The 26,434-nt window shown below is 64.4% G+C and overlaps 1 protein-coding gene across 2 annotated transcripts in view; it reads left to right on the top strand.

The window, feature by feature from the left end:
* Positions 1-26,434, top strand: part of LOC117641581 (LHFPL tetraspan subfamily member 6 protein-like) — a 112,112-nt gene that overhangs the window by 1,988 nt on the left and 83,690 nt on the right. The gene's annotated exons all lie outside the window — the stretch shown is intronic.

The following is a 26,434-nucleotide window of genomic DNA, read 5'->3' as shown; positions in this document are numbered from 1 at the left end:
AGGGGTGGGGGTGAGCGGGGGGGGGGGGGGGGGGCAGGGTAGTTGGCGAGCTCAGTGCATTCTTGAGTTGAGTTGTAAATTTTCATGACACTATCGCTGGAGGAGGAGGAGGGCGAGGAGAGGAAGGGGAGAAGTTTTGGACGAGTCGAGGCGACGCGCAAGTGCTCTCAATATTTGAACGACAGCGTAAAACGCACGTCGTTGTCCTGTTAGTGGAATGACCTCTCCCCTCCCACTGTCTTCGCCTATCTCTCTCTCTTCTCTCTCTCTCTCTCTCGCTCGCTCGCTCCCAGCCTCCCGACCAACGCGTCTTCGCAGTCCCACAGCGCTCAGCATCGACTCTCACCGAGTTCATTCACATCGGCTGTTTACATGTATGTTAAGTGTCCAACTGTCGTATGTGTATGTGAATGTGTGTGATGTGTGTGTATGTGTGTGGGCGCGCGTGAATACATCATGTGCATGTGTGTACAGAGAGGCCCACTTGAGGGCGCCGTCTCTTTCTTTGGGTAGGCAGTCCGGCCGACAGTGGAGCTTCCGCGATGCCCACCCAGCAGGCGTCATGGCCCGGCTATGCGGCCAGTGCCATTGCTATTGCCATTGATGGCTGGACCACAAATGACCGTTCGTGATGATGTCTCGGGCGCGACCAGTCACGCAGCCTCTCGTGTGTGCGAGAGAGAGGGAGAGAGAGAGGGAGAGAGAGAGAGAGAGAGAGTGAGAGAGAGGGAGAGCCGCTCCATTTTTGGCACACTTATGACGACCGCACTCTTGGCCTGAGATAAGACAGGCTGCGTGGCGCGGCGTGGCGCCGTGACGTACTGCGGTCCGTAACCCCGCGGACGGCGCACAGCTTTTTCTTTCTTTCTTTCTCCCTTTCTCTCTCTCTCTTTTTGTTCCTTCCTTTTTCACTTATCTCCATTTTGCGCGCCCGTCTTTTCCGTGACAAATTGCCGCGGACGTGTTGACGTGCAGTTATTCCTGAGGAGTCGCGTCGCCACGGCGTGCGGGCTATCTATCGGCGCGGCCACTGCGGCGTAAAATTAAAAATTAAACTTTCCATCAGAAATGGTGCAAAAACAACAACAAAAGACGTAAACACGCACCCATTTCCTTGTTTGGAGCGGGTCGGGTGGCAGCAACCTTTCCCGCGTCACCAAACCACACCCCGCCACACCGCCGCCTCTCCCCGCGACCCTTTTAGCCCCCTCTTCGTTCAATACATCCTTACGCGGCCGCCAGCCCCCCCCCCCCCTTTTTCCTGCCCCGCCCCCGCTATCCTGCTTCGTTTCGCAAACTTTCCCGTTCGACAGCCATGAATCATGCTGTGATGTGGGGCAGGGCGCGCGGCCCTGTCGTGGTTGCGCAGCATGTGAGGTACCCCACGGCCAACCCACGGCGGAATGGGCCGAAGGAAAGACCAACCGTGGGACCGGGAGCGGCACCAATCACAGGACCAACCACAGGACCAAACGCAGGACCGAACGCAGGACCAAACGTGGGAGCGACGGCAGGTGGAACAAAGGCATGGGGCACGGGTAGGCACGGGTATGCATTGCAACCTGCAGACGCGGCCCCGCGCGGCCCCGGTGCTGTGCTGCTCCGCCACCAGGTGCTCGGCGTTGTTCCCCGCCGCGGCGCGCCCCCTTGCGCGCCCCCGGGGCCCCGTGCCTTGTGCCTCGGCCTGTCTGCGAAGTGGGGATGTTATCTGGCCTTATGTACACCCCCGGAACGCGAGTCAAGACTCAAGTGCGAGGCGGGGCGGGGCGCGGGGCGCGCGGGGCAGGGAGGACAGGACGCGGTGCCAACAATCTGTCGCCCCGTCGCCCCGTCTCACCGCGCCGGGGTGGCGGCCGAGGCCCCCGCCGCACCGCGCCGCACTTGTCGAGGTCGTGGAGCAGGGACTCGAGCAGGGCAGCGCTAGGCACCGCGAGCTCCGCCAGGGCGTCTGGCGCCTGGCCGCGCCTGGAGCTCGGATTTAGAGGGGTTCCCAGTCCAGTAGGGGTACTGGAGGCGACCCCGTGGCTCTGGAAGTCCGGAAGTCTGGACGGCGGCTCGACGAAACAGCAAAGCGTCGACGGACCGTCGCTAATTGACTCAACCGAGGGCCGAGGAGGGCCGAATGGGACCATCATCCTCCTGACAAGCCGAGGGCCGGAATCGGAGTGGGCGTGTGTGCGTGTGTGTGTGTGTTGACACGGCCTGCCCCTTCCTCCCCGTGACCTCGCCTCGCCCCGCCTTGACAGTCCTGGACCCTCATTGCCATGCGGGCTAATGTTTGCGATACGTGCAGCACATGTGAAACCCACACCCGGCGTGGCACGGCAGGGCAGGGCACGCCACGCCACGCCACTGCGTGCCACTGCGTGCCACGTGACCGCTGCCGGCCTCGGTACACGTGTGCCGTGTGGCCGCGTCTCCAAATAGACCCGCAACGCCGAGGCCGTGCGGCCGTGCCGCGCTCGCGTTGCAGCGCACGCCAAGCGCCGCGCCGTGGCTGGTCGCTGCCGCCTCTCCAAATATGATTTGGTTTTCTTTATGAAAGGGATTGCTCGGCGAGGCGAGGCGACCCTCGATGTATTTCATCCCGCCACCGTCGCTGCAACTGCAGCCCGCGCGAGTTACGGCACGGCTCGAATCGGAGAGAGCGAGAGAGAGAGAGAGAGAGAGAGAGAGAGAGAAAGAGAGAGACAAAGAGGGAGAGGAGAGAGAGAGAAAGAGAGGGAGAGAGAGAGGCCGCGAGAGGGTCGCCCGGTTCGCATGATGTAAGGGCGGGCCCTTTCTCATGAAGGGAAGCTTCGCGGCCCCGGCCTGGGCCTGGGCCCGCGTCGCAGCCTTGCGTCCTACGTCGACTTACGTTGTCACATTAGAGTGACTTCTCCATCACGGGCCGAGGCCCCAGCAGCCCAGCAGCCCAGAGCCCTGCCTGCCTGCCGCGCAATGCTCGGCATTGCTTCGCGGCGCTCTGCCACTCTGCCTGCGCGCGCCTCAGACAGACGACGGGTCGCCCCGCCCCGCCCCGCCCCGCCCCGCCCCGCCCCGCCCCGATCTGCTCGGCGTGAAATCAGGCAGGCGCAGCGACTCGGTGGCGGACGGGGAAATTCAAACGAGGTCTGCAGGCTGATTCCGAACGGAACTTTGTCGCTCTGTCTCTCTCGCACTCCGCCGGGACGCCCCACGAGTGGGACAAAGACAGAGCGACGAAACGATCCCTCGGCGTGAGGCGGCTGCGCGCGGCTCGAGTTTGATTCGCCCGCTCGCTCGGCAGGCCTGGGCCCGTCTGGGCCCGTCTGGCCGCCTGGGCCTGGCTCTCCCCGGAAAGCCCCCGCGCTGTACAAATTTCACGATTCTCATTGCTAGGCCTACGCGCCCCGCTCGGCGACGCGCCGCCCAGCCTCGCCGCGCCCTGCCTCGCCGCGCCCTGCCACGCCCGCCAGCCTGTGCCTTCGCGTCACCCGCCGAGGACTAACGTCAGAACTGTCCCTCCTCTCTGCTCGAAAAAAGTATGAAGGCGCGGCGGTCCTCCGCGCCGACTCGTCTCCGAATGCTCCCCCCCACCCCCCCTCCCCACAGCGACATTTGGGAGGCTGGGACTGCGGATGCTCCGGCGGGGCCGCGGGGGAGGAAAGGGGGGGGGGGGCCGGGGGAATGGCGAGTCATTTATCTCCCGCTAAATATTTGATGGTGATCACACCGACCCCCCGCGGGGCCCACGGGGCTGTCCTGTCGCCCGCCTTGGGGTTTGGGGCCGCAGGGCCGCGCTGGGCCTCAGGCGGCCTCCAGGACGGGCCCGAAATACACCCGGATTTTGCCACATTTGCATATGCACTACGCCGACACCGAAGAACAAGCTTCATCGCGGGAAATTGAACGCTTTCTCGTCATTCGGTTTACGTGCAGGTGCACACAAACTTGCAAACAAAATCCGTGTTTACCTCGCACAGTCACCCCCAGTTTGCGTTCTGTTTTTTCCGCGGCGAGAGTTTGCCCGGTAAGTTACTGGCTTTAACGACAGTGGAGTGCAAGCAGAGTCGCCGGGCCTCCGAAATGAAAATGAAAATGAGCAAATACGGTACAGTAAGGAAGACAAGCCGAAAAAAAGTTGGCTTACTCTTTCAATTAAATTTTGCTGCCGTCGCTGGCCTCGTGCTTGGGACGGGCCCAGACTCGGGCCCAGATGGAAAAAGAGGGGCGCGACGCCATGATCGTGCAGGTGGCCGCCGGGGCGGGGCGGGGCGGGGCGGGGCGGCCAGGGTGACGCACCGCAAACTGTTCTAATTACTGGACCGAGGTGTGCCAGCGAAAAGGGAGGCGGCAGGCCGAGTCCGAACGGTGTTGTCCCTCTCGCACTTACGGCGCATCCGGCACCTCCCGCTGGAGTGCGAGAGGGACAACGCGACGCCACGCTGTTGGCGGAATCAGTCTGCAGGTCGCGCTTCCGCCGAAAGGGCGTTGATTAGAGAGCACCGTGTGCTGCTACGGCCTGTTGTTGCAGGCCGATTGATGCAGCCGCGCTGCGGCGGCCAGCGCCACGGCCAGCGCCACGGCCAGCGCCACGGCCACTACCAGGAACCAGGGCCAGCTCGGCCGGACAGTTCGCTGCCAGCGCCGGCAGCCGTCGGGCCGCGCGACGCCCGGCCCGCCGCACTCGGCCGCACTGCCCCGTTTTATATATTTAATTTGGGCGCGCGGCGGCCGCACTTGTAGCGTAGCACAGCACGCCGAGCCCCAGCCCCCCGGCCCCCGGCCCCCCGCACTCGGCAGTCCACTCGCATGGTAATGCAGACTGCACCGCGCGGCCTGGCGCGGCGCGGCGTGGCGTGGCGGGGCGCTTTCCATTTCAGCGGAGCTTTGCTTTAATCAAGCTCCACCCCGCCCCACCCCGCCCCGCCCCGCCCCGCCCCTCTGTTTGTCGGCCCGGAGATTGGCGGCATGGCATCGGCAGCCGCAAGTTCCACACTTTGGCCCGAATTAAGGCCCCTTCCATGCAGACGGATTGCGGACATCGGCGCGATGTCGAACGGGAACCGACGGCAACCCACGCGTTGAGGGTTCGCGCGGAGGGAAAGGGGGGGGGGGCTGATGCGCTCCCGAAATACCGCGAGAAGGGGATCCCGCCTGGCACTGCTGCTCTGCATACGTCACGGCACACACACAGACACACTCACACTCACACTCTCTCTCACACACACACGCACACACGCGGGCACGGCCCCACCCAGGCACACTGCGAGGCGCGGCCGAGGGGACCCATCCGCTCCGCTGAGGTCTAGCGGGTGCCACCCCGATCGAAAGGCCATCCAGGCTACAGCCAGAGCATCCTGGCTGGTCTCAAAACGATGGGTCGAGTCCGCGGCGGTCGGCGGAGCAGAGCGCCTCGAGCGCGAGGTAAGTTTCCCTACGGGAAGCGCGAAAAGCACTTGACCTGCCCCACCGTCTAGATTGGGCAATCCAACAGCCAGCCGACCGCGGAGCCGCGGAGCCGCGGAGCCCCCGCATTCCCCGCGGTGGCTGGGGATGTCGGCGTGGAAAGTAGCGGAAAGTCTCCCTTTGACGCACCCCCCCCCCCTTTCCCCCACACCACCAAGGCGGGGCGGGGCGAGCGGGGCGGACCCCAAAGCCACTGACTAGTCAATAAGTATGTGAAATGTGACCCTATTTACGGGCGCACCTCGACGACTGTCTGACGCAGTGGGCGCCTCGTAAAGAAGGGGAGGGGGAGGGGGAGGGGAGGGGGCTGCGGAGCCGGCGAGTAAATCATCCTCCTTAGTGAGGAGGGCCGAGGGCCCCATCGCCCCGCGTCGCCCGGCGTCGCCTGGAACCCGGCCACATGCATGGCTGCACCCGCCTCGTGCTTCTTCTTGCTCTGCTCCGCCTCCGCCCGCACCGGCCGCCCCCGTGACGCCCGCGTCCGCCCGTCTGTCCTCGATGATGACGACGAAGACGACGAAGACGACGAAGACGTCTCCTCTAATCCACACGCACTCGTACTTCCCGCAGCGTGATCCCGTGTGTCAAACCCACCGCACGGCGCGCGGCCCGGCCCCCGCGGCCCCCGCGGCACGCGGCAGTGTCTCGAGTCTCTCTCGCCTTCCTTCCCATTCCCACGGCAGCTCGGGTTTCTCTCTCTCTCTCTCCCTCTGCTCAGCGCACCGCCGAAGCAGCCGAAGCCGTTTGATGTCGCGCTGGCAGCACTGGCAGCACTGCTGGCTTCGGTTTCTTTGCTCGATCCGGTTGCTGCATCGCTTCGGTCTTCGGCGTGCACCCCCTCCCCCTCCCCTCGGCGCACAATTAGACTAAACACAAATTGTGGCGCTTTCGTTCCGCCTCGGCTCGCCTCGGCCGTCATTGGCGTTGTTCCTTGTTCTTTCTTCGCGACGCGAGGCCAGCGGCCCGTGGCGATTAGCGACCAGTTTATCATGGCCGCCAGCCGCCAGTCGAGAGTCCATTGTCGCCCTGGCTCGGCTTGGCACGGCGTCGCGACGCAGGATTGCCTTTTCCAAAAATTACATTTTTCTCCTGCCCTATTTTTTGGAGCCAGGGAGCCTCCAGGGAGCGGAGGCCGAGGGAGGCGCGGCGCGGGGACTCCAGCGTGTTGTCGATCCGCGTGGCTTTGTTCCAGGGCGCGGGCGCTCCAGCGTGGTTCCAGTGTGCCCATGGGCGGCCTTGGCGCACTTGGCACCCCCGGCGCGAGGGGAGGGGGGCGGACGGAAGTTGAAAAGTTGACGGGGCGATTTGAAAGAGAGGGTCCGGCGACCCGGAACGCGCACCCGCCTGCCCTGCCTCCGCGTCGAGGTCCGCGTCGTCCGCCCTCCCGGACAGCAGCGCCGACGTCGGGCCGCCGCCCTTTATTCGTCTCTGGCGCGGTCGTAGCGTTTGATCGCCGATCGGCAGTGATTTGGCCGGCTTGTGCCGCCCGCCGCCCGTGAGCCTTGCATCAAATTTTACGAGTGTGCCGGTCGCAGTGTCGCACAGTCGCCGCGGCGGCAGCTTTCTTCTCTCTCCCCCGCCTCCCCGCACAGGTGGCGCCCCCTCGAGGCAGTGCGGCACAGCCAGGCACAGCCCGCCACCAAATGAATGGTGGAGGTGCCGCCGCCCCGCCCCGCCCCGTGATGCATCGCACGGATTGCGTTTGTTTTCTCCTTTTGTCAGTTCTTTTAAATAATGGCCGTCTCGGCTCGCCTCGCGCGGCCTGCGCGGCCTGCTGGGGTGTGAAATTACTCGGCTGCCTGCCGCCACTGCCGCCGCGACGCCGTGCAGACTCCGAGACTCCGGCCGCCCCGACGGCGACGGTGACGGCCACGGCGACGTGCGCGCGGTCCCGCCGCTCCGCCACCCTCCTACTGCGCCACTGCAGCATCGCACCGCGGAAGGCCTGCGGGAATATTAAAATAATGATTTGCGAACGGCGACGCTGCGGACGCTGCCGTTCGGGCTCCGCGCACCGCGCGCCGCCGCCGTCGACCGGACGTGCCGGGGGCGTTGCCGACGTTGCCGGCGTTGGCGCCGTGGCCGTTGTTCCCGCCACCACCCCGCGCACGCCGCGCACAGTGTACACGCTAGCCACAAAATGTAATTAAAACGCCCGGAACCTTTGAAGGGTGGTCGCGGACAACCGTCGCGTCCCCCCTCCCCCTGTCCTGCCCCCGGCCGGCACTCGACTTGCTGCGGTGCTTATTTATACATTAGCGGAAGTGGGGCGGCCTGTTCGTCAGGCAAATTGGAGGAGCCCGGCTAAAGCGGTCGGCCGACTGGGCGGGGCGGGGCGGGGCACGGTCAGCGCCTAATGCTGGGCAGGGCCTTCTCGTCGGCGTCGGTGGCACTGCGGCCGAGCCAGCCTTGCGTGCCGGTCCCCGTAAGCCGGTTGAGTGTGGTGCGGGGCCCGTGCTGTGTCGTGCCGTGCCGGCCGCGCGAGTGAACAGAAAGTAAAGTCTACAGAGGACGAGCCTGACCGGCCGGCCGGCCAGGCGCTGGTCTGGCTGCCGCCCCGCCGCCCGGCTGCCGTATGGCCCTGTATGCCACCAAGCGGCTTACGTAACTTTGTCCCCGTGCAGGGCTGCAGGCCTAAGCCGCCCAGCCTCCCCCTCTCCCCGCTCATCCCGTCGTTCTTTCCCTCTCCGTCGGCGATCCGCGCGCCACCTGGGCCTGACGGGCGGACAGACGGACGGACGGACAGGCAGACGGACAGACAGACACACGGGCGGACGGCGTGATGGCTGCCATCGAGTCGCTAACGACTTGCACTTGTGCCTGCGTGGCACTGCGTGGCACTGCGTGGCCTGTGGCCCGTGAGGCCCGTGGCTCTGCGCGCTCTGCGCCACTGGGCCGGAGTACAGAAAAGCGTTGCGGCGAGTACCGGCCCCGCTGAATAGCGCCTGAATGGCGTGTTCATAGTGGCGCACCACCCACCCCGCCCCGCCCCGCCCCGCCCCGCCCCGCCCCGCCAGCACGGCAACCCCCGCCCAGCGCAGCCGGGATGTTTCAGCGGGCAGATTCACAACGATAGCCGCGTATCCGCGCTGTCGGGGCTGGATGCTGGATGCTGGAGCCTGAAGCCCGAAGCGCACTGGAGCTGGAATTCGACTTATCAATAGCCACGCTAGCGTCGCTAGCCTCGCTGGCCTGGCCCCGGGGCCCGGCCGACTTGAGTCTGACTGGGGACGGGGCCCTGGCCGCCCTGGCCGCCCTGGCCATGGCCTGGCCCGCGGGGCCCAATGGTCCGATGGCCGGACTCCGTACTCCGTGTTGCGGACCCTCCGGCCGGGGGTGGGGCGGGTATTGTTTGTGACACACAATTTGGACCGTGGCCAGCCAGCCAGCCAGCCAGCCAGCCAGCGCCCGCTTTCTCTAGCTTAGCGCTCGAATGCTGCCGAGGGCCGAGCAGGGCCGAGCAGGGCCCAGGCCGAGGGCCGGGCTGGGCGCTGCCGAACGGCGAAGCGAGCGAAGCTGCACCAATTGTCGTCGATCAGGAAATACTCCTCCCTCCCGCGGCATTGTTCCCCTCGGCCGCCTCCCCCTCTCTCTCTCTTGCTCTCGCAATCCTGGTCCACACTAAATAATTTCCGCGACGCTGCGACGCAGTGCTCGGCAGTGGCGGTGCGAGGAGCTGGACGCCTTGCCGGCCTTGCCGCGGTGCAGACGTCAGGCAGAGGGACAGGCAGACAGGCAGGCAGACGGACAGACGGGCTGGCAGACAGGCGGCCCTTGACAAGAGCGACTGTCTGTGTAAATAAGTCGTGTCGCGGGCCCCCCACCCCGCCCCCCTCGATCGGGCCGCGTTTCGCTGCGACACGCGGGGGCCCACTCGGGCGGAGGCTGAGAGGGGGAGTGCCCCGGGCAGCCCCAGGCAGCCCCAGGCGCGGGGCCTCTCCGCTGCTGAATTGTCAACAAGCCCTGAAAGGCCCAACCGCCCGGAAGAATCGTGGCGCTGTCTTTTTTTAGACGCGTGTTTTATGTGATTTCTACGATTCAGCTGCCGCCGGGAGAGGCACCCTCTTAGCAGGTACACGGCCGTGCCCCAGATCTCCCCGCCCCTCTTCGCCTGGCCTAGCGGGCGCCGACCTGCCTGAAGGCTTGCCTGAAGGCTTGCCTGAAGGCTTGCCTGAAGGCTGGCTTGACGCGGGAACAAGTGTTTCCCACACGTAGGGCGTAGGGGCATTTTCGGCAATTTGTCTCCTTCTTCCGGGAGGCTCCGGAATCTGGGGCGCCAAGCCGCCGCAAGGCACGCCAGGGCACGCCAGGGTATTGGGGGAGCACGAGGAAGGGGCTCCGGGGCTCACCGCCGCCATGGCCGCCATGGCCGCCATGCCCGCCATGGCCTCAGGCTGAGCGGATTTCGGGGCGAAGTGGGGCGGGCCGGGCGGCGAGGCGCGGCGCGGCGGGGAGAGGTCGCAGAAACGCCGTGCAGGTTGGCTGGCCCGCAACACAGCCGCGCGCCGCGGGCTGGCCTACCCGCACGGCGCTCTCGCCCGCCGCCGCCACCGTAAGCCCGCAGGAGCGATTCATTGTCCCTCTCTCTCTTACTCATGGGTGGTTACGTCTAGGCGCGTGAGAGGAGAGAGATAGAGTGACGAAAGGACTTGCGGAATCAGTCAGTCGGCCGTCTGGCCCGCGCAAGGATCTCACTAATTTGCGTTCCTGGACGCGAAGCAAAAAAAGGAAGTGAGCGTCGGGCAGCGTGCTCGTGTTCCTGCGGGAGACAGCCGTCCGCCCCGCCCCGCCCCGCCCCGCCCCGCCCCGCCCCGCCCCGCCCCGCCCGCTGCAGGTGCAGCCCGAGCACGCTCCCCTCCTCGTCTTCCGCGGCGCCCGAGCCTCGAGCCTCAAGCCCCCGGGCCAAGCATCCCGAACTTGGTAATTTGTCGGACATAGCCAAGTACATTACGAGATAATCCCTGCTGCTCCAGAGGTTCCCCTCAGAATTTAATTAAATTCCTGGATGGCAGTACGGCTGCGGGGCGGGGCGGCGGGGCGGCGCGCTGTAGTTAGCGAGACGCCGTGCGCACCGTATCACGAACTGACGTTGCGTTGACGCACTCAGCTGGAAGTTTTGACGCTACGAGTCGCCACGCCACCCCCCGCCCCACCCCGCCCCGCCTTGCTCGAGGACACAATGAGCAGTATGACGAGTCTGCTCGGCGACTGCCGCGGGCGCTGTCCGTTAGTCGTTTTCGCCGCGTCGTCTCTCTCGTGGGTGCGAGAGAGACGGGACGATGGAAATGACCGTCGAAATCAGTCTGCTGGCTGCGAGTTGCGCGAATGAAAGCCCAGCCGCTCTCGTCCGGTCCGGCCGGTTCTGGCGCGGTGCGGTCTCCTCGCTCCCGCCACATTTCGAGCGTGTGTTCGTGTGTGTGTTCGTGTGTGTGTTCGTGTGTGTGTTCGTGTGTGTGTGCGTGTGTTTGTGTGTGCACGCCGCGGTGCACGCACGAGCGGCGTAGGTCAGGGAGGCCGTCGGCCAGGCCGGGCCGGGGTGCTCGAGAGCGTAGTAGGTTATGTTGGACAGGTCGTACCCTGGCAGCCCCTACCTGTGCCCCCTCCTCCCCGTCCTCCCCTTCCCCGTCCCCGGCGCGTCGTCCGCACCGTTCTCCGGCAGCCTGGGCAAAAAGCTTGAGCCAAGGCAAGCCATGGCGAGCCAAGGCCGGGCTCTCGAATGGAAGCAAAAAGCAGGAGGTGCTGCGTTTCCTGCTCCCGGCTTCCAACGGCAGGGCGGCCAGGCTGGGCGGCCAGGCAGGGCCGCCTCGCCTCTTTTTCGTCCGCATAAACCGCTCCTCTCCCGGCCTTCCCCCGTCGGGGCCCCGGCGGCCCCGGCCGGATGTATTCGGCCAAATGAAGGCGGCCCGGCGGGGCGGGCAGGCGGGCGGGCTGGCGGGCAGGCTGGCGGGCAGGTGCGTGGTGCCGGGAGACACGGCCCCGGAGACGCAGCGACGCGGCCCAGAGACACGGCAGGGCCCCGAGGCAGGGCGGGCTCGACGCTCGACGCCCTCACGAGACGCGCCGGTGTGCCGCACTCCCCGGCTGCCGTGCCGTGGCGTGCCGTGCCGTGCCGTGCCGTGCCGTGCCGTGGCGGTGGCCCACCGCTAAACATTTTGGGAATTTCAAGGCGAGCGCTTCCAATTTAGCCGGGGGCGCGGCGACCCGGGGCGGCCCGAGTCTTGCGGCCGGCGGCAGCGGCGGCGCGGGCGGCGTGGTGACTAAATTGGTCTATTTCCAAGTTAACAACATGCCCATGAAAGAAATCACCGCTTTGCTGCTAACGATCCGATCCGGTCAAAGGTCAATTAGAGTTTAAACCCCAAAAAGAGTCCGCGGGGGACGGCTCGTCGGGTTGCCTATCCCGGGCGCTCGCTGCTGGGAAAGCAATTTTTGGGCATTTAGGTCGCGCGCGCCGCCGCGGTAAATCATCCGATACGGCCGGCGGCGCGCCGCCAAATTTGGCCACTGCGGCGCCGTGCAAAATTCTGCAGGGGCGCAGCGGGCGCGGCGCACATGTCTAGCCACACCGCAGTTAAATGGCTTGTGAAATAAGGGCGTAATGCGGACCCTCTCCAGCACGCTCCAGCAGGACTCCAGGGGGACGGCCCAGACGGCCTCGCGTGTCCGTACATCACTCGGGGGAGCGGTACGGTACGGCACTGTGGCGGCACACGGCAGCGGACGGTAGCGAATGGGTGTCTAATGCGAATCGACTCGCTTCTGCTTGCGCAAACCGCAATTCCCGATCCGGCATGCATTGGACTCGATTGGGGTTGGGCCACCGCGGGCCTCGGGGGCTCGGGGGCCTCGCCTCGGGGCCCCGCGATTGTCGCCGCGCTTTATCCCTCTGTTTCCGATACTCCTTCGCAGCGCCGCCATGCCGCCATGCCGCCCCCATTCGCCCAAGCACCTTACAGCCGCTGCCAAAGTACACGCACTGCAGCCCCTCCCCGCCGCCAGCCTCCGCTCCAGCGCCCCCGGTCCTGGTTCCCCGCCAAATCGGAATATATTCGCCCCGTTCATAAATACCGCGTCGCGGCGGTGCAACAAAGAGGTGTCGGCGCGGGACGGGCCGGGACGAGCCGGGACGTCGCGGGATGTTCAATTTCCCTGCAGCGAGTCAAGGGCGGGGCGGGGCGGGGCGCTTTGCCTTTCATTTCCGCCCTTCGGACGGACGGGCGCCGCGCCACGCAGGGCCAGCCAGGGCCAGCCAGACCCACTCCGGGTGACAACGACAACGCTGTAAACGGGTCTCGAGTGGCGCCTCTAGAAAGTCATGAGGAAATCTCTCTTTCTGTCCCTCTCTCTCCTGCCTCCCCTCCCCCTTCTCGTCTCTCTCGGGATGATCTGGCCTTTGTGTCGCGGCCTGAGAGGATGGGGAGAGAGAGAGAGAGAGAGACAGAGAGAGAGAGGGAGGGAGAGAAAGAGAGAGAGAGAGAGGGGGGTGAAGAGACGAATGGGGAAGGGGCGGGGGCGGCACAATCAGGGCTGCCAACCGTTTATTGTGTTAATCATTTGGCAGGGCGACAAGGAAACTCCGCCGACAAAGTGGGGGCCAGGATGTTGTGGCGGAACGAGGAACAGGAGCGGCAACTTGGAAAGGCGGGGCGAGGCGGCGAGGCGGCGAGACGCGGTACCCGGCCGCCATGCCGCCAGGGCGGCGCGCTGGAGGAGGCGAAGGCGGTCGCGGGGAAGCCTCGGTGATGAGGGCTACACTGTTTCGTGGCCACACGACGGGCTTCCCCCGATGGACGCCCCGACGCCCCGACGCCCCGACGGCCCGGCGGGGCCTTTGACGTGGGCTGCCCGACCGCCCGCCGTCCGCCCCTTGGCCCGCCGGGGATGAAGACCCGCCTGTTTAAAACTAAGGGCCGGGCTGACCGCTGGCCCACTGTGGGATCAAACAAGCGAGTGGGAGCGAGACCGCCGACTCGCCCTGTGTGGGCGTAGGGTCCGCAGTCCGCACCATTGTCGGCGCGACGGTTCCAAACGGACGCGGGGCGACGCGGGGGGGGGGGGGCAGCGGGGACGCCGCGGTGGAAAGCGAAGCGCCGTTTGCCGTTTGGGACTGGAGCACTGAGTGGAGCACTGAGCGAAGCCTAACGCTGCTATCTCACTTACAGCTGACAAGATTCAGACAGCTTACTGCTGGCCCGCTCGTAAACATGGGATGCGGCCAAGACTGGTCCGGCCGGCCCTGGGCCTCGCTCGGCCCTCACAGCACAGCGGGGCGCGGCGGGACGCGGCGGGACGCGGCGGGACGCGGCGGGACGCGGCGGGACGCTGGAATCCGACTAATAGTGGAAGGGACGGCATGGTTATGGCTTGCGAGCCCGGCCCAGCCCGGCCCTGAGGCTCTGCTGGAGGCGGCCGTGGGCTTTGAGATGGATAGTTGGATGCAGGGACGAGGAGGACGACAAGGGTTGGGGGCTGCCGAGGGGCTGCTCGGAGACACCCAGACACGCGCACAGTAGTTATGTCCGTCCCGGCGCTCCCCGCCCCCTTCTAATCATCGTGGACCGTCGTGGACCACCGTCGTGGCCCTGCCACAATCCAGGCGAACACGACCACGGTCCGCACGGCGCGCAAGGCGCCAGACTCTGCCCGGCAGGCACTGCCAGGCACTGCACATGACGGCGCGGGAAAGCGGGAACGTGCCCACCATTCCGCGAGCCCTTCCGAGAGGGCTTATGTTTGAGCCGCTCTGCGCGCTCTGCGCCAACTGCAGGGGCTGCTCTTGCCCCTCTTTGCTGAGCCGTCCCCGCTAGTGCCCCCCCCCCTCCCCACTTCAGGTCGCTGCAGCCGCCGCCGTCGTCTGCGCCGCGCATCTCGGCAGGTCACGCTTTTCTTTGAGACCTGGCAGGTCATGCCTTTCGTTTTCGTCGAGACCCGGCAGGTTGAGGCCTGGCAGGTCTCGGCTTTCCTTGAGACCCGGCAGGTCACAGCCGACCGCCGCGGCCCCCACCGCCCCTCCGGCCGACCACTTCACAGCCTCCGTCGGCGTCCACTTTCCCTCTGAGGACGTGGAGGTTATAAAAGGCGCCCTTCCCGGACAAGTAAGACAGGGCGGCGCCCGTCGGCAACAAACGCTGTGCAGAGCGACAGCGAAGCCGGGGCCTCAAAAGTCACAGAGGACGAAAACGGCCCTCGGGAGCGAGCGGCGAGCCCACCGTCAAAGCGGAGCGTTAACTGAAGGAAAAGGAGCAAGAGAGAGCGAGTTTTTGCCTCGGTTTAAGTCGCAGAGCAAAGCTCCCCCGCCATGCATGGCGGTTCTAAAGACAAGCCGGACGCCTCCTCCTTTTCCCGCCACGACGTACTGATTCGCCCCATTCTCCGGATAACACGTCTCGTCCGCCGCGGCCGCGTTTCGCTTTTCCTTCCGAGGGTCACTCCTCGTGGCCGAGAGGGGGGCGCTTTTGGGACCCTCCGGCCGGGCCGAGTGCGTCCCGATACACAACAAAATAAACGTTCCGAAAGCGGCATCGGTCCTTGTGTAAGCTTGGGTGCCGCGGTGCCGCGGTGCGGGGTGCACGTGTTCGAGGGCCGCGGGGCTGTTGGGCTTGTCGCTGGCGATGCGATCGATCTCCGATACACCGATAGCCTCCGGGGCGGGGCGGGCCGGGCCGCCGGCGAGGTGGCAAAAAAGGGGCGCCGTGATGGAACGAGCCGCCGCGACCGACGCCGACCGCCAGCACCGCCCAAAGAAACCCCGCGAAAAACGCAACCGCGGTCACGCGCACTGCAGGTCGCTCCTTTCACGACAATTATACACACAGGAAGAGGCAGTGGCCGTTGGGTCGAGGGACGAGGCACGGGCAGAGGCAGCAACAACAGTCGACTTGATGCTGATCCAGCTCGCGTGCGGCCCGCCCGATAAGGACAAAGGCTGGCCGGTCTGCCCAAGGCTGTCCCTGGGGCTCAGCCCCTGGGCCCCCGCAGTGTGAGGCGGCCAGCCAGCCGGCAGCCAGCAGCCAGCCAGTCCGGCCCAGCGCCCCCGCACGGTGCCCTATCGAGCCGGACCTGCCGGGCCTGCCGGGCCGGACCCCTAATGCCCCACTGGACTAGTGTAGAGGAACTCCCCGAGGAGGCTTAGGGTCCGGCACCACGCCACCGCCAGCCCGTTTCATTAAAAGCGGGAGTTTACACGGATTCCTTGTGGGTTTTTCGCTCCTGGAGATGTCGGAGAAATGGATGGATGGATGAATAATTGGCGGGTGGATGGATGGACGGAGCCCAAATGAGGGGAGCTTACTAATGTACTCTCGAACTCGTAAATGTCCTGCACGGCAGTTTGCTCGCGTGTGCGTGTGTGTCGATGGTCCCTGGAAAGTTAGTTTCCGTCCGTGTGCCGATATCGCACGGTGGCTGCCATTGGCCTGTGTGTGTGTGTGTGTGTGTGTGTGTGTACGTGTATGCGTGTGCGAGAGAGAGAGAAAAGGGGGGGGGGGGAGGGCAGTAATTGGTTGTGACAACACGTCGTGCTGCGCTTGTTCAAACACATCAGTCACGCTTGGTGATTGTAGCACATCTCGGGCAGGGCAAGGGGCAAGGGAGGGCGGGGAGAGAGGAGTGGAAGTCCATTGTTGCTGAATCGCACCAACAACAGGAAATAAAATTAACGAAACGCTCAGCTTGTTCCGCTGGGTCGCCATCGCGCAGTGCAGTGCCCCGGGTATTTAAGCAGCCACTTTCGGCCGAAAATTGAGGCCAGAGCGGGTAACACGCTCCGCCCTGCGCGTGGAGAATGAGCGACTACTTGGCGGGGGCTGGAACACATGCAGTAACGCTGCACTGTAAAAAAAATTTTGTAGTCAAATTCCTATACATGTATATGAAACAATTCACATATACATGTATAGGAATATTACCACACACTTGTATGGCAATTTCCTATACATCGGTATGGCATTATGACCATACGTGTATAGGCGTTGTCCTATCTGTTGTACAGGATTTTTCCTATACATCGGTATAGCAGAATTGCAATGCATGTATAGAATTTCTCCGATTGAGGGAAAAAAATGCAAATTTTGCAGGCCCCAAAACTGAATCGTGGCAGATATTGTACGCGAAGGTTCTCGCGGTTAGTCCTAATGCCTGTCGTCCGGTGAACCCGGGTTTACCAATATGGCGAAGTCCGTCGCCTCCAACTATCCTCTTCAAAAGAGCGAGGACTAGTCTTGGTCAAAAATTGTGGGTAAGGTCTGAACGATGTCCGACTTCCTTCTATGTCGGGAGAGCGCCTGCCTCGTCACCCAACGAAATTCCCAACCGTAGCACCCACCGAGAAGTAAGTCCGTGAAAACGACACTAGCGCCATCTAGCGGATAATCCGGATTATAGGCAAAGAAGGAGCTTCGCGACTTTTGTGACAAGTGAATTTATTACTCGCACTGATTACCAATATTTGTACGGGTCACAAGGATTTCAATCGTATTTTTAACTGTTTCTAACAAAGCTCCCCTGATCAGTTGGCCTTTGCTATACACGTATTGAAAAAATTCCATACATGGATAGGATTTATGGCAGTTGCTATCCATGTATAGGAATTTTCCTATAAAATTTTGGGTTTGTCTAGAAAAAAACCCAATACAAATCGGAAAAATCCTAGCATGTATCGGAATATTGGTATTTCCTATACATGTGTAGGAATTTTGCTAGACCACTGTATGGTAAAATTCCGATCACTTTTTACAGTGTGTGAATGGACTGACTCTCCGCGCGCCGCTCTGCAGAAGGGCTCTCTCTCTCTCTCTCTCTCTCTCTCTCTCTCTTCTTTTTTTGTGTGTGTGTGTGTGTGTGTGTGTGTGTGTGTGTGCGTGTGCGCGCGTGATGGGCGAAAAGGGGGTGCAGACAGCAGCGCCAGCGTGTATGGGTCACGGCAGGGCACGGCACGGCACGGCGCAGGTGCCTGCCGCGTGGCCGCGTGGCCACGGTGCGCCCCGTTCGCCCTGCTGCTCCTGTTTGTTTGAGGAGCCCTTGTGTGTCAATCGAGCAGGCACCTGGGGCACGCACGCGCTGGCGGATGCGCGTGTGTGTGCGTGCGTGTGTGTGCAGTGCGACATGGCCGCTGCGTGTTTCGAGGCAGCCAGAGGCAGCTCATTAGGCGTCAAGGGCTGAGCGAGAGAGAGAGGGAGAGAGAGAGAGAGAGAGAGAGAGAGAGAGAGAGAGAGAGAGAGAGAGAGAGAGAGAGAGAGAGAGAGAGAGAGGCCGCGGATTCGATGACACCCTCGACGTGCAGCACATTAGTGTCAATCCCCCTCCCCCCTCCTCCCCGTTAGTGCCGGCAGATGCAGGTTATGGACGCCTCTCGCGATCACGTAGCGCGCGGTGGCGAGACGGGAGCGGTGAGCCCCCTCCGACTATCCGTCTAAAAAAAGAAACAAAAACAAAAACGAGAGACAGAAAAAATGCATTTGGGTACAAGCGCGCCGCGCAAGCGGCGGGAATCGACGATCGCGGAAAGGAAACTTATTCCGGCAGTGATATTCTATTTTTCTGGTGGAGGCGGCATGGGAAGGGAAGGGAGGGGAAAGGGGGGGGGCAGACAGTTGACATCGACGCAGGCCTGTACGTGTTGGAGGCGGGTAGCAGTGAGGGAGGGGGGAGATAGGGAGAGAGAGACAGTGAGGCTGTCTTTGAGCATACCCGTAGTCAAAGGACCCCATTCTACGCACCAGCCCCCTCCCCCTCCTCCCCTCCTCCCCTCCTCCCCACCCCTACCCGCGCCTTGCCTTTTACAGCGCCACAACTCCTCGGACAAATTTCCGAACCGCGGGGAATTGGCGGCGCCCCATCAGTTTATCGCTGTACTATAGGGTATCGATGGGGCAAAGTGAATGCACGCCTGCCCCGCCCCGCCCCGCCCTGTCCCGCGGTATTGGCTTCGCGCGGACGCCCTATTTCCTCCTCCCGTTCCACCTCGCTCGGCTCCTGTGCCGTGACGCGATCCTTGTCCGAGTCGAAAAGAATATAAATCCCGCATGGAAGTTTGTCACCGCGCCGGGCGTCCCCCCTCTCCCTCCCTCTCGCTCTCTCTCTCTTGCTCCCACGCGGTAATACCACCAATGAGAGACGGAGAAGTTGAGCCTTTTGTCCGCCGGGCTATTTATTATCTGTGTCTATGTGAGGGGGAGGGGTGGCCGTGTGTGGGTGTGTGTTTTCTAGTGGCGGGCCAGCGACCCATCCTGGGCGCGTTGCTGCGCGTTGGGCGCGTTGGCGCGGAGGGTTCTGTATCGACGTTTAAACGGCGCGCGCCGCGTTTCTCTCTCCCGCGCGTTCTCTCTGGCGTTTGTGTTTTGTGGCACACAGGCTTATCGGCGGCCGCCGGGTATCGAACCTCGAACCTCGAACCGCGTCCCGGCCGATGCGGCGGCCCGATGCGGCGGCACAGTGTGCGGTTCGAAAGCGCGCGCGTGTTTGTGCAGTGTGGTGTCCGGGGTGGTGTCCTCGCGGTCCTGGCAGCGGCAGGCAGTGGCGGCACACAAACCAACGAGCTGGGAACGAATGGCAAAGTCACGTGACACCGTCCGACTTTCAATTTCGCCATTTCTGAACTGACAGACCCGGCCCAGGTGGCTTAACGCGCGGGGGTGGGGCTGCCCGCCCCCGGGGCTCGCGGGCGGGGGCGGAGGAGGGCGCCAACAGCTTGCTTTTTTCTCGCCTCCGGAGGTTTTTTGTGATCGGAGAGTAATTTCCTGGACGGCGTGGTTTCGGCGCCAAGGGTGAGAGGTAAGAGGGCCGGGCGAGCGGAGAGGGGCGGGGGTTGGCTCTTCACTGGTGCCTCGGCGCGGCGCGGCGAGCGTTCCGTATTCCAATGCTGCCGGTAAATACCGAATTACGCAATTCAATGAGTGCGGCCAGGCGCCAGGCGGGCCAGGTCCTTTCCGGCTAAAGTGCCGACAAGCTCGCCGCTCCGAGTCGCGAGGCTCTGCGTCGTCCCGTCCGAGTCCCGGACGCCCGGACTGGCACCCTGTAATTCGCCCGACGCCGCCGGCCTCCAGGGCCGCCCCGTGCTGCGCCGGTGCTTCCGGGCGAAGAGGCGGCGGATGTGGCGGTGGCCGGGTGGTGCCCGGCCGGCCAGTGTCACGGGGCTCCTCGGGGGAGGTCTGGGCCGCGCTGCCGCCCTGCGCTGCCGCCCTGCGCTGCCGCCCTGCGCCGCGTCACTCAGGGCCTCGACGTTAGGGCCTCGACGTTAGGGCCTCGACGTTTGGGCCTCCTCCAGGGATACAGCGCGCCGTGCCGGCGTGCCGGCCTCGGCCTCGGCCGGGGCAGCGCAGTCCTTGTGCCGCCCCCTTCTTTCCGGGGCCGCCTCGGCCTCGGCCTGCCGGTGTGGGTGCACCCTCGTTTGTTTCCACAGCTGTCAGCCGCTTCGGGGGCGCCGACCGGAGGCCCGGAGGGGACAGGCTGTCCGGGCGGACGGGCAGACGGATGGCCGACGGACGGACAGACGGACGGCCGGACAGACGGAAGGACACCGAGAGCAGACAGAGAGGCTATCCGGCGACGCGAATGGGCACGCCTTGCTCGTCTTAATTGGAACGCAAAAGACTTATTGCGATTCAGATTCAGGGGGCGCCCGCTTGCCCACCGCGCCCCACCCCACCGCACCCCACCCCGCCTCACCCCGCCCCGCCCTCGCCTCGAAATCCGCGCTAATTAGCCGCCGCTCTTCTTGTCGCCGCCTTCCTCTTTTTTGACGCTGCGTCGCTGCGTCAGCTCGACCTTGCCCCCTTGGCCTCGGGGTGGCGCCGAGGTCCCGGAGCAAACCGTCGGGTCGCGGGTTCGAATCCCGGTCGGCCCGGCCCCGGAGGTCGGGCCCTGGGCCTGGGTCCGCCGCGGTCCATCCGATATGGGTTGCGGTGCGGTCCGCGCCACGCCGCACGAGGGGACGTAGGCCCGACGGCACGACGGCACGACGCCATGCCCGACGCGGACTGGGTCAACTTGCGGCGCCATCAAAGCCGCCGCCCTCCGCCCCGCTCATCCCGCGCCGCCAAGGGGCGGCGGAACCGGGCCGAACCGGGCGGGACGGGTCTGGGGTTTCACGGTCGACAACACTGCGGGCCTCAGCGGATTGTATCCTGGACGTCGATCCCGCACCGCACCGCACCGCCGTCACGGAGTCGGACAAGGCGCGGAGATTGCGGGGGCAGCCGGGGCGGCCCGGGGGCATCCAGCCCCCAGGCGGGGGCAGGTAGAGCAAATGTTGACGGTGAGGGCGTGGGGGTGGGGGGACACCTATCACGGGAAGAATCGGTGGCCCCCGCGCCAGCCGACATTACAGCCCTAAGCTGACACGAGCTGACCCTTTGAGCTGACGCCTAGGAGGCTGACCCTTGAGCTGACGTCAGGGCTGACGCTTCGGTTGACGCCTGGGCTGACGCTTCGGTTGACGCTAAGGTAGACGCTTGGGTTGACGCTTCGGTTGACGCTTTGGCTGACGCTTTGGCTGACGCTTTGGCTGACGCTTTGGCTGACGCTTGGGCTGCCGCTCGAGCACGCTGGCGTCACGTGCCGTGGCACTGGATTCCGCTGCACTAAGTCCTTTGGCGTCCTTTGGTCTGGATAAAGGCTGGGCGTGCTCCAGGCAGGCAGGCAGGCAGACTGGGAAGGGGTGGCGAGAAGAATTAACGGGTGGGGGATGGGCGTAATCCGGCGGCAACCTCAGCTGGCGCTGCTGTGCTGCCGCTGCGGCTGTCGCGAGAATGTTTGCCGCTGTAACTCAATTGGAATGCGCCGCGCCGTGCCATCCGTTGTGCGCGCCGAAATGAGAAACCGAAGCGGATGCTTACTTCGGCCTGCGCCGCTTGCGCAGTGGCGGGGCGCATTGCGCGCAAACCGAGTTTCTGCTTGCCTTTTTTTTTGTCATTTTGTCCGTTTCTAGAAAAGTGCGCCCGCCGAGGTTATTTATTTCTTGAGTCGGCCGGAATGAGGCTGCGATGGTTTGGCAGCGTTGCCGGCGTTGCCCTGCGCCGTGACACTGGAACTGAATAACGGCCGCTGGCGCGCTGGCGCCGGGTTCAAATACCGACCGCGCCTACTTTTTCTTTTTTTTTCTCGCCGCCGTCCTTTCCGAATCATGTGCCAAAGCTGCTTTTGAATCCCGCGGGCAACGCAACGACGCTTGACGCTATCCTGTGAAAGAGGGAGGGTGAGAGGGAGAGGAGGGGGGGGGGGTTGCTTTCAGAGCGCTGGAAAACGTGTCCGACGGACACTCCTCTTTCGCTAGAAAAGGAGTTGTGTAAATAAATGTAAGTGAGGGGTCACGGCTCTGCAGTGTGTGTGGGACTCTAGTGCTGCGCAGAGCGACGCCAAGCCGCGCGGAGTGGCGAAAATAAACTCGGGAAACTTTTAACGTGATCCGCTTAAGGGACCCGAATACCGTGGCGATACAACGGCGACCTCGCTCGCTCTCTCTCTCTCACTCCCGGCAAACTCCATCCCCGTCTCGCTCTGCAGTCAATATAAAAAGAGAGGCGGCTTGTGCTGTCTGCGATGCTTTCGAGGTTTGCCTCCACATCTCTCTTCGTCGCGTCTCTCTCCCTCCGCCGCCGCTCCGACGCTCCGCCTCTCTCCCGCGCCGCTGGCCGGGCGGACTTCGGCCTGTCAATGCGTCCAGATAATGACGCCAAGGGGGCTCTAGGGGGCTCTCTAGCGCGCCGGAGGGGAGGACTCTCTAAACGAATCTTTCCGCGATTACTCTGTGGGAGTGAAACGGCGTGAAAGGCAGTAGGCAGCGCACCGTAGCGCAGCGCGTCGCGGCGCACGCCCTAACGACTCGCCAAACAAAGTGGGGATAATCGAGCAAACGAAACTATCACGGCGGAGCGCGGCGAAGGGGGCGGCGGCGGGGAGGCGAGATTGTGTCTGAGGGTGGACATGGGCTGCAATTAATAACCAGCTTCTGAGCGCGCTGTCGTCGCGCCGGGCCAGGGCGGCCCCCTCTTTCTTCCAGGCCAAGCAGTGCGTGGCCGTGGCGCCGTGCCGCCTCTGGGGCGCTGCAGGCTGCAGTGGGCGCCATGAATATTCACCGGGCCGGTCCGCTCCGCCGCGCTGCGCCCCGCCGCCTCCAGGTCGCCGACGGGCCGGGGGCCAGGCCGTCGGGGCTGTTTACTTCATCGCGCGGATTAGTGGGCCCGGTGGCGGTGATGAGGATGGCGAGCCGGCCCTGCCGGCGCCCTGCCGGCGCCCAGCGGCCCAGTGACCCGGGGCCAGCCTAGGCCGGCCCGGGGGAGAAGAAGCAGGCCGTGTTTGCCAATATACGGAGGGTTGCCCCGGGGCGCGGTGTGAATGCTAAGCGGCCGCTCGGCCACCTTTGATTGATGGCGCGGCACTCCCGCCCCGCCCCGCCCCGCCCCGCCCGCCCCGCCCCGCCCCCCGCCCCGCCCCGCCCCGCCCCGCCCCGCCCCGCCTTGGCGCGCTTTGCGCTTTCCCTGCGGCGGTTATCCCGGAGCGGGTCCGATTTCCCGCGCGGGCGGCGGGTGACGCACCCTCGGGGACGCGCCGCCGACGCCGACGCCGACGCCGCCGCCGCCTCCAGGCCGCGGGGAAGCCTGGAGCCTGCCTTGCCTTTCACAGCGCGCCAGGCACGGCTGTTGAGGTTGCTTTCGGAACGCAGCGCGCCACCGTTACCCGTTACCACGTCAATGTTGGATTCTAAAACTTTTATTTTGGAGTGGACTGGGGGCTTGTGCCAGTGCCCGAATCGGACGCTCGTTCCGCCTCTTTCTCGCAAACATTTGGTTTTCCTCTCCCCTCCCCCTCTGCCGACGCCGCCCCCGCCGCCGGCGGTACCGACTGTGTCCCGTGCCCATTTCATCATCCATCGGACGCCCGGCTGGCTGGACCCGCCCCGCCCCGCCCCGCCCCACCCACCCCACCCCACCCCACCCCACCGCGCCACCGTCTTATTGCGACTCTTGCAAGGTGTGGCGCTGCCTGCCTGCCCCGTCTGCCCTGCCTGCCAGCCCCGCCAGCCCCGCTTTGATTTCTTGCCAAGACCGCCGGCTCCTCAGCCCAGCCCCCCCGGCCGGCGCTGCTCTGTGTTGTGCTCCGCGCCGCTTCCCTCCACTCTTCTCCGCAGAATCTATTTTTTCGCACTTCTCCTGCCGCTGCTTCTGCGGTCCGATTCCAAGCAGTTTTTCGTCGCTCGCCTCCCTTGCACTCCGTGAGTGCGAGAGAGACAGAGCGCCGCCCGCCGGCCGTGCCGTTTGCGGCCGCTCCCCCGGAACCCGCGCCGCCCGTTTAGCGGTGACGGATAGATGGATGGGTAGATGGCCTGTTGTGATGGCGCGGGGCCGGCGGGGCGGGCGGGGTGCGGTGACGCAGAATATCCGGATTGGAGAAGGGGGAGGAAACGGAAATAAAATTATTGGTGATGATAGTCGTGTGGTATGATGGCGATCCGCGTCCCCCACCCCTCCCCCACCCCCCCACCCCTTCCGCCGGAAAGCTGAGCAGGCAGTGCAGGGACGGGGCCTGGATGGCGGCCTGGATGGCCTGGATGGCCTGGATGGCGGCCGGGATGGCCTGGGTGGCGGCCTGCACGGCCTGGGTGGGGCGCGGCGGCTCGGGGCCGCGTGGAGAGGGCCGGCAGAACTAATATTCGCACGTGTCAGCGATTTGAGCGTGCGAGCGGTGCGGGCGCGGCGGGGCGGCGGCTGGCGCCCGGCTTTGAAGGCCGTGCGTTGGACCAAAGTGGCGGTCGGACAGGCAGACAGACAGACAGGCAACACGTCCAGCCTGTTGAGTTTATTGGTCGTGTACGGGGTTTAGGTACCTGTCCGGGGAAGAACGAGGCCGCGCGGAATGAAGGGCTGCATGAATGCATGATGAACGGCGATGCATAATGCATGGAGCGCGCCACGGCGGAGCGAATGCAGGGGACGGAGTGAGCGAGGCGACGGTGAAAGATTGAACAATGACCGATCGCGATGACCCCGTCGTCGGCGTGCTCGGCAGTGCTTGGCGGTGCTCGGCAGTGCCTCCACGGCAGTCACGTCGCCGCGGCCGAGTGGCGCAGCGCGCAGCCAGGCGCCGCTTGCCGGATTTGCATGACAATTAAGATAATTTCTTCTGCTCACAGGCCAAGGCGGCCAAGGCGGGGCGGGGCGGGGCGGGGCGGGGCAAGCGGCCGCCCTGATGCGTTCCCCGAGCTGCAAAGTCTCTCGCCGCCCTCTGGGACTGCGGACCTGCGGGCCAGCGGACCGCGCGCGCTGCCCGCCAAGACGGAGAGAGTGCGGACGAGGGGGAGGGGGAGGGGGAGGGGGAATGACCCGCGGTAATACGATATGAGCCTGGCGGCGAGTCGTACCGTTAGCACCAATGGCCTGACCGGAAGACGAGGACGGAAAAGAAGGGAAATGCAATGAAAGAGAGAGAGACAGAGAGAGGGAGAAAAATAAAAGTACGGAAGTAAAAAAAGTCTGGCAATTTTACGTCTCGTCTGACCTAGATTTTTGTCATCTGGTGCGGCGTCGGGTCGGGGTCGGGGGTACAGTGGCTCGCTACCGGTTCGTTCCCGGACTCTCTTGTTTATTCTCGGCCATGACGGTCGCCATGAACGTCGCCATGACCGCCCTCACCGCCCTCCATAAGCGCTCCTCCGCGCCCCCGAGCACCGCGATGACAGCCTGGAACGAGGGGCGTCTGTCTGCCCGCCTTCCAGGTTCCAGGCTCATTCCAGGCTGATTCGCGCCGGAGTCGCTTCTCTGCAGCGCTCTGCAGCCATTGGGCCGCGACTAGTAATCTGCCCGAATCATCCGATTGCCTTCCACTCGGCGGAGCGTCCAATCCGGCCAATGTTGAGACTCGAGGCAGGATTGGCTTTGCTACACTTCTCTGCATTTTCCCCCATTAGAAACTTTTGTAAATTAAAAAAAAATCCTGGTGGTTTGGAGGTTGATCCAGTTGTCGCGCGTTCCAGTTTCACCAAATGGTTTACTATCGGCATTTTCTCGCCAAGTTGATTTCTCGGGAGGGCCCGCAAGGTGCATCCAGGGCGGCCCCTCCGGCAGCGCGTCGCTTCGCGTCGCCTCGGCCGTCGTCGCCCGCACCGCCGCCACGTCGGAGAAGCATATTAGTCGGAAAGCAACCGCCGCGCGCCTCGGAATGGAAGTGAACCAAAGCCGTGCCAAGTTTCCTCGCAAACAGCCCCCGCCGCCCCACCCCACCCCGCCCCGCCACGCCTCCATGTACACTGCACACTAGCGCTGCTCGAGGACAACAGCGGAAGCTACTCAGCGGATGAAACGAAACTCCTCAAGAGTCCAAGGAGCCATAAGAACGGCCGCTTGCCGCGCCTGTCTTCTAAATAACGCCCCCCCCCACTTCGCTTGGCCGCCATGCCAGCCTCGCCAGCCTCGCCAGCCGCCAACGATGGTCCCCGTCGTCCCCGGCGCGGTGCCGCACGGAGAGTGAGAGAACCGACCGCGTACCTCTGTACTTGCCCTGATGGCCATCCGTAAACACGAAAAGCGCACAAAACGTCGCGAAAATGAAGTCCATTTGAACCCGGGCCGGAACCGAACGTCATCAAAGTCGGCGCCCGGCTCGCTAACCGCGCGGCCACGGCGCGTCCCGCTGCCCATTGCGCATTCCGTCTGTCCATTCTGGACGCAGCGCCGCATCGCCGCATCGCCGCAGCGCGCCGAAAGGCCGACGGGAAGGAACGGCCAGGAAGCCGGTCAGCAGTTTCGTTCTGGCGATGGCGCGCCGTGGTGGCCGTGGCGGCCATGGCGGCCATGGCGGTGCAGGGGGCCTTCCTGGAACTGCACACTGCACCGCTCGCTGCAGCCAATGGCTGTCGCACAGACGGCAGGCAGACGGACAGACAGACAGACAGGCAGACAGACAGACAGACAGACAGACAGACAGGCTGGCTGGCAGACAGACAGACAGGCTGGCAGACAGACAGACAGACAGACAGGACAGACAGACAGACAGACAGACAGACAGGCAGGCA

The sequence above is a fragment of the Thrips palmi genome, unplaced genomic scaffold (genome assembly GCF_012932325.1).
Source record: "Thrips palmi isolate BJ-2018 unplaced genomic scaffold, TpBJ-2018v1 HiC_scaffold_15, whole genome shotgun sequence".
NCBI lineage: Eukaryota > Metazoa > Arthropoda > Insecta > Thysanoptera > Thripidae > Thrips > Thrips palmi.
This window is presented reverse-complemented; position numbering and strand designations above follow the sequence as displayed.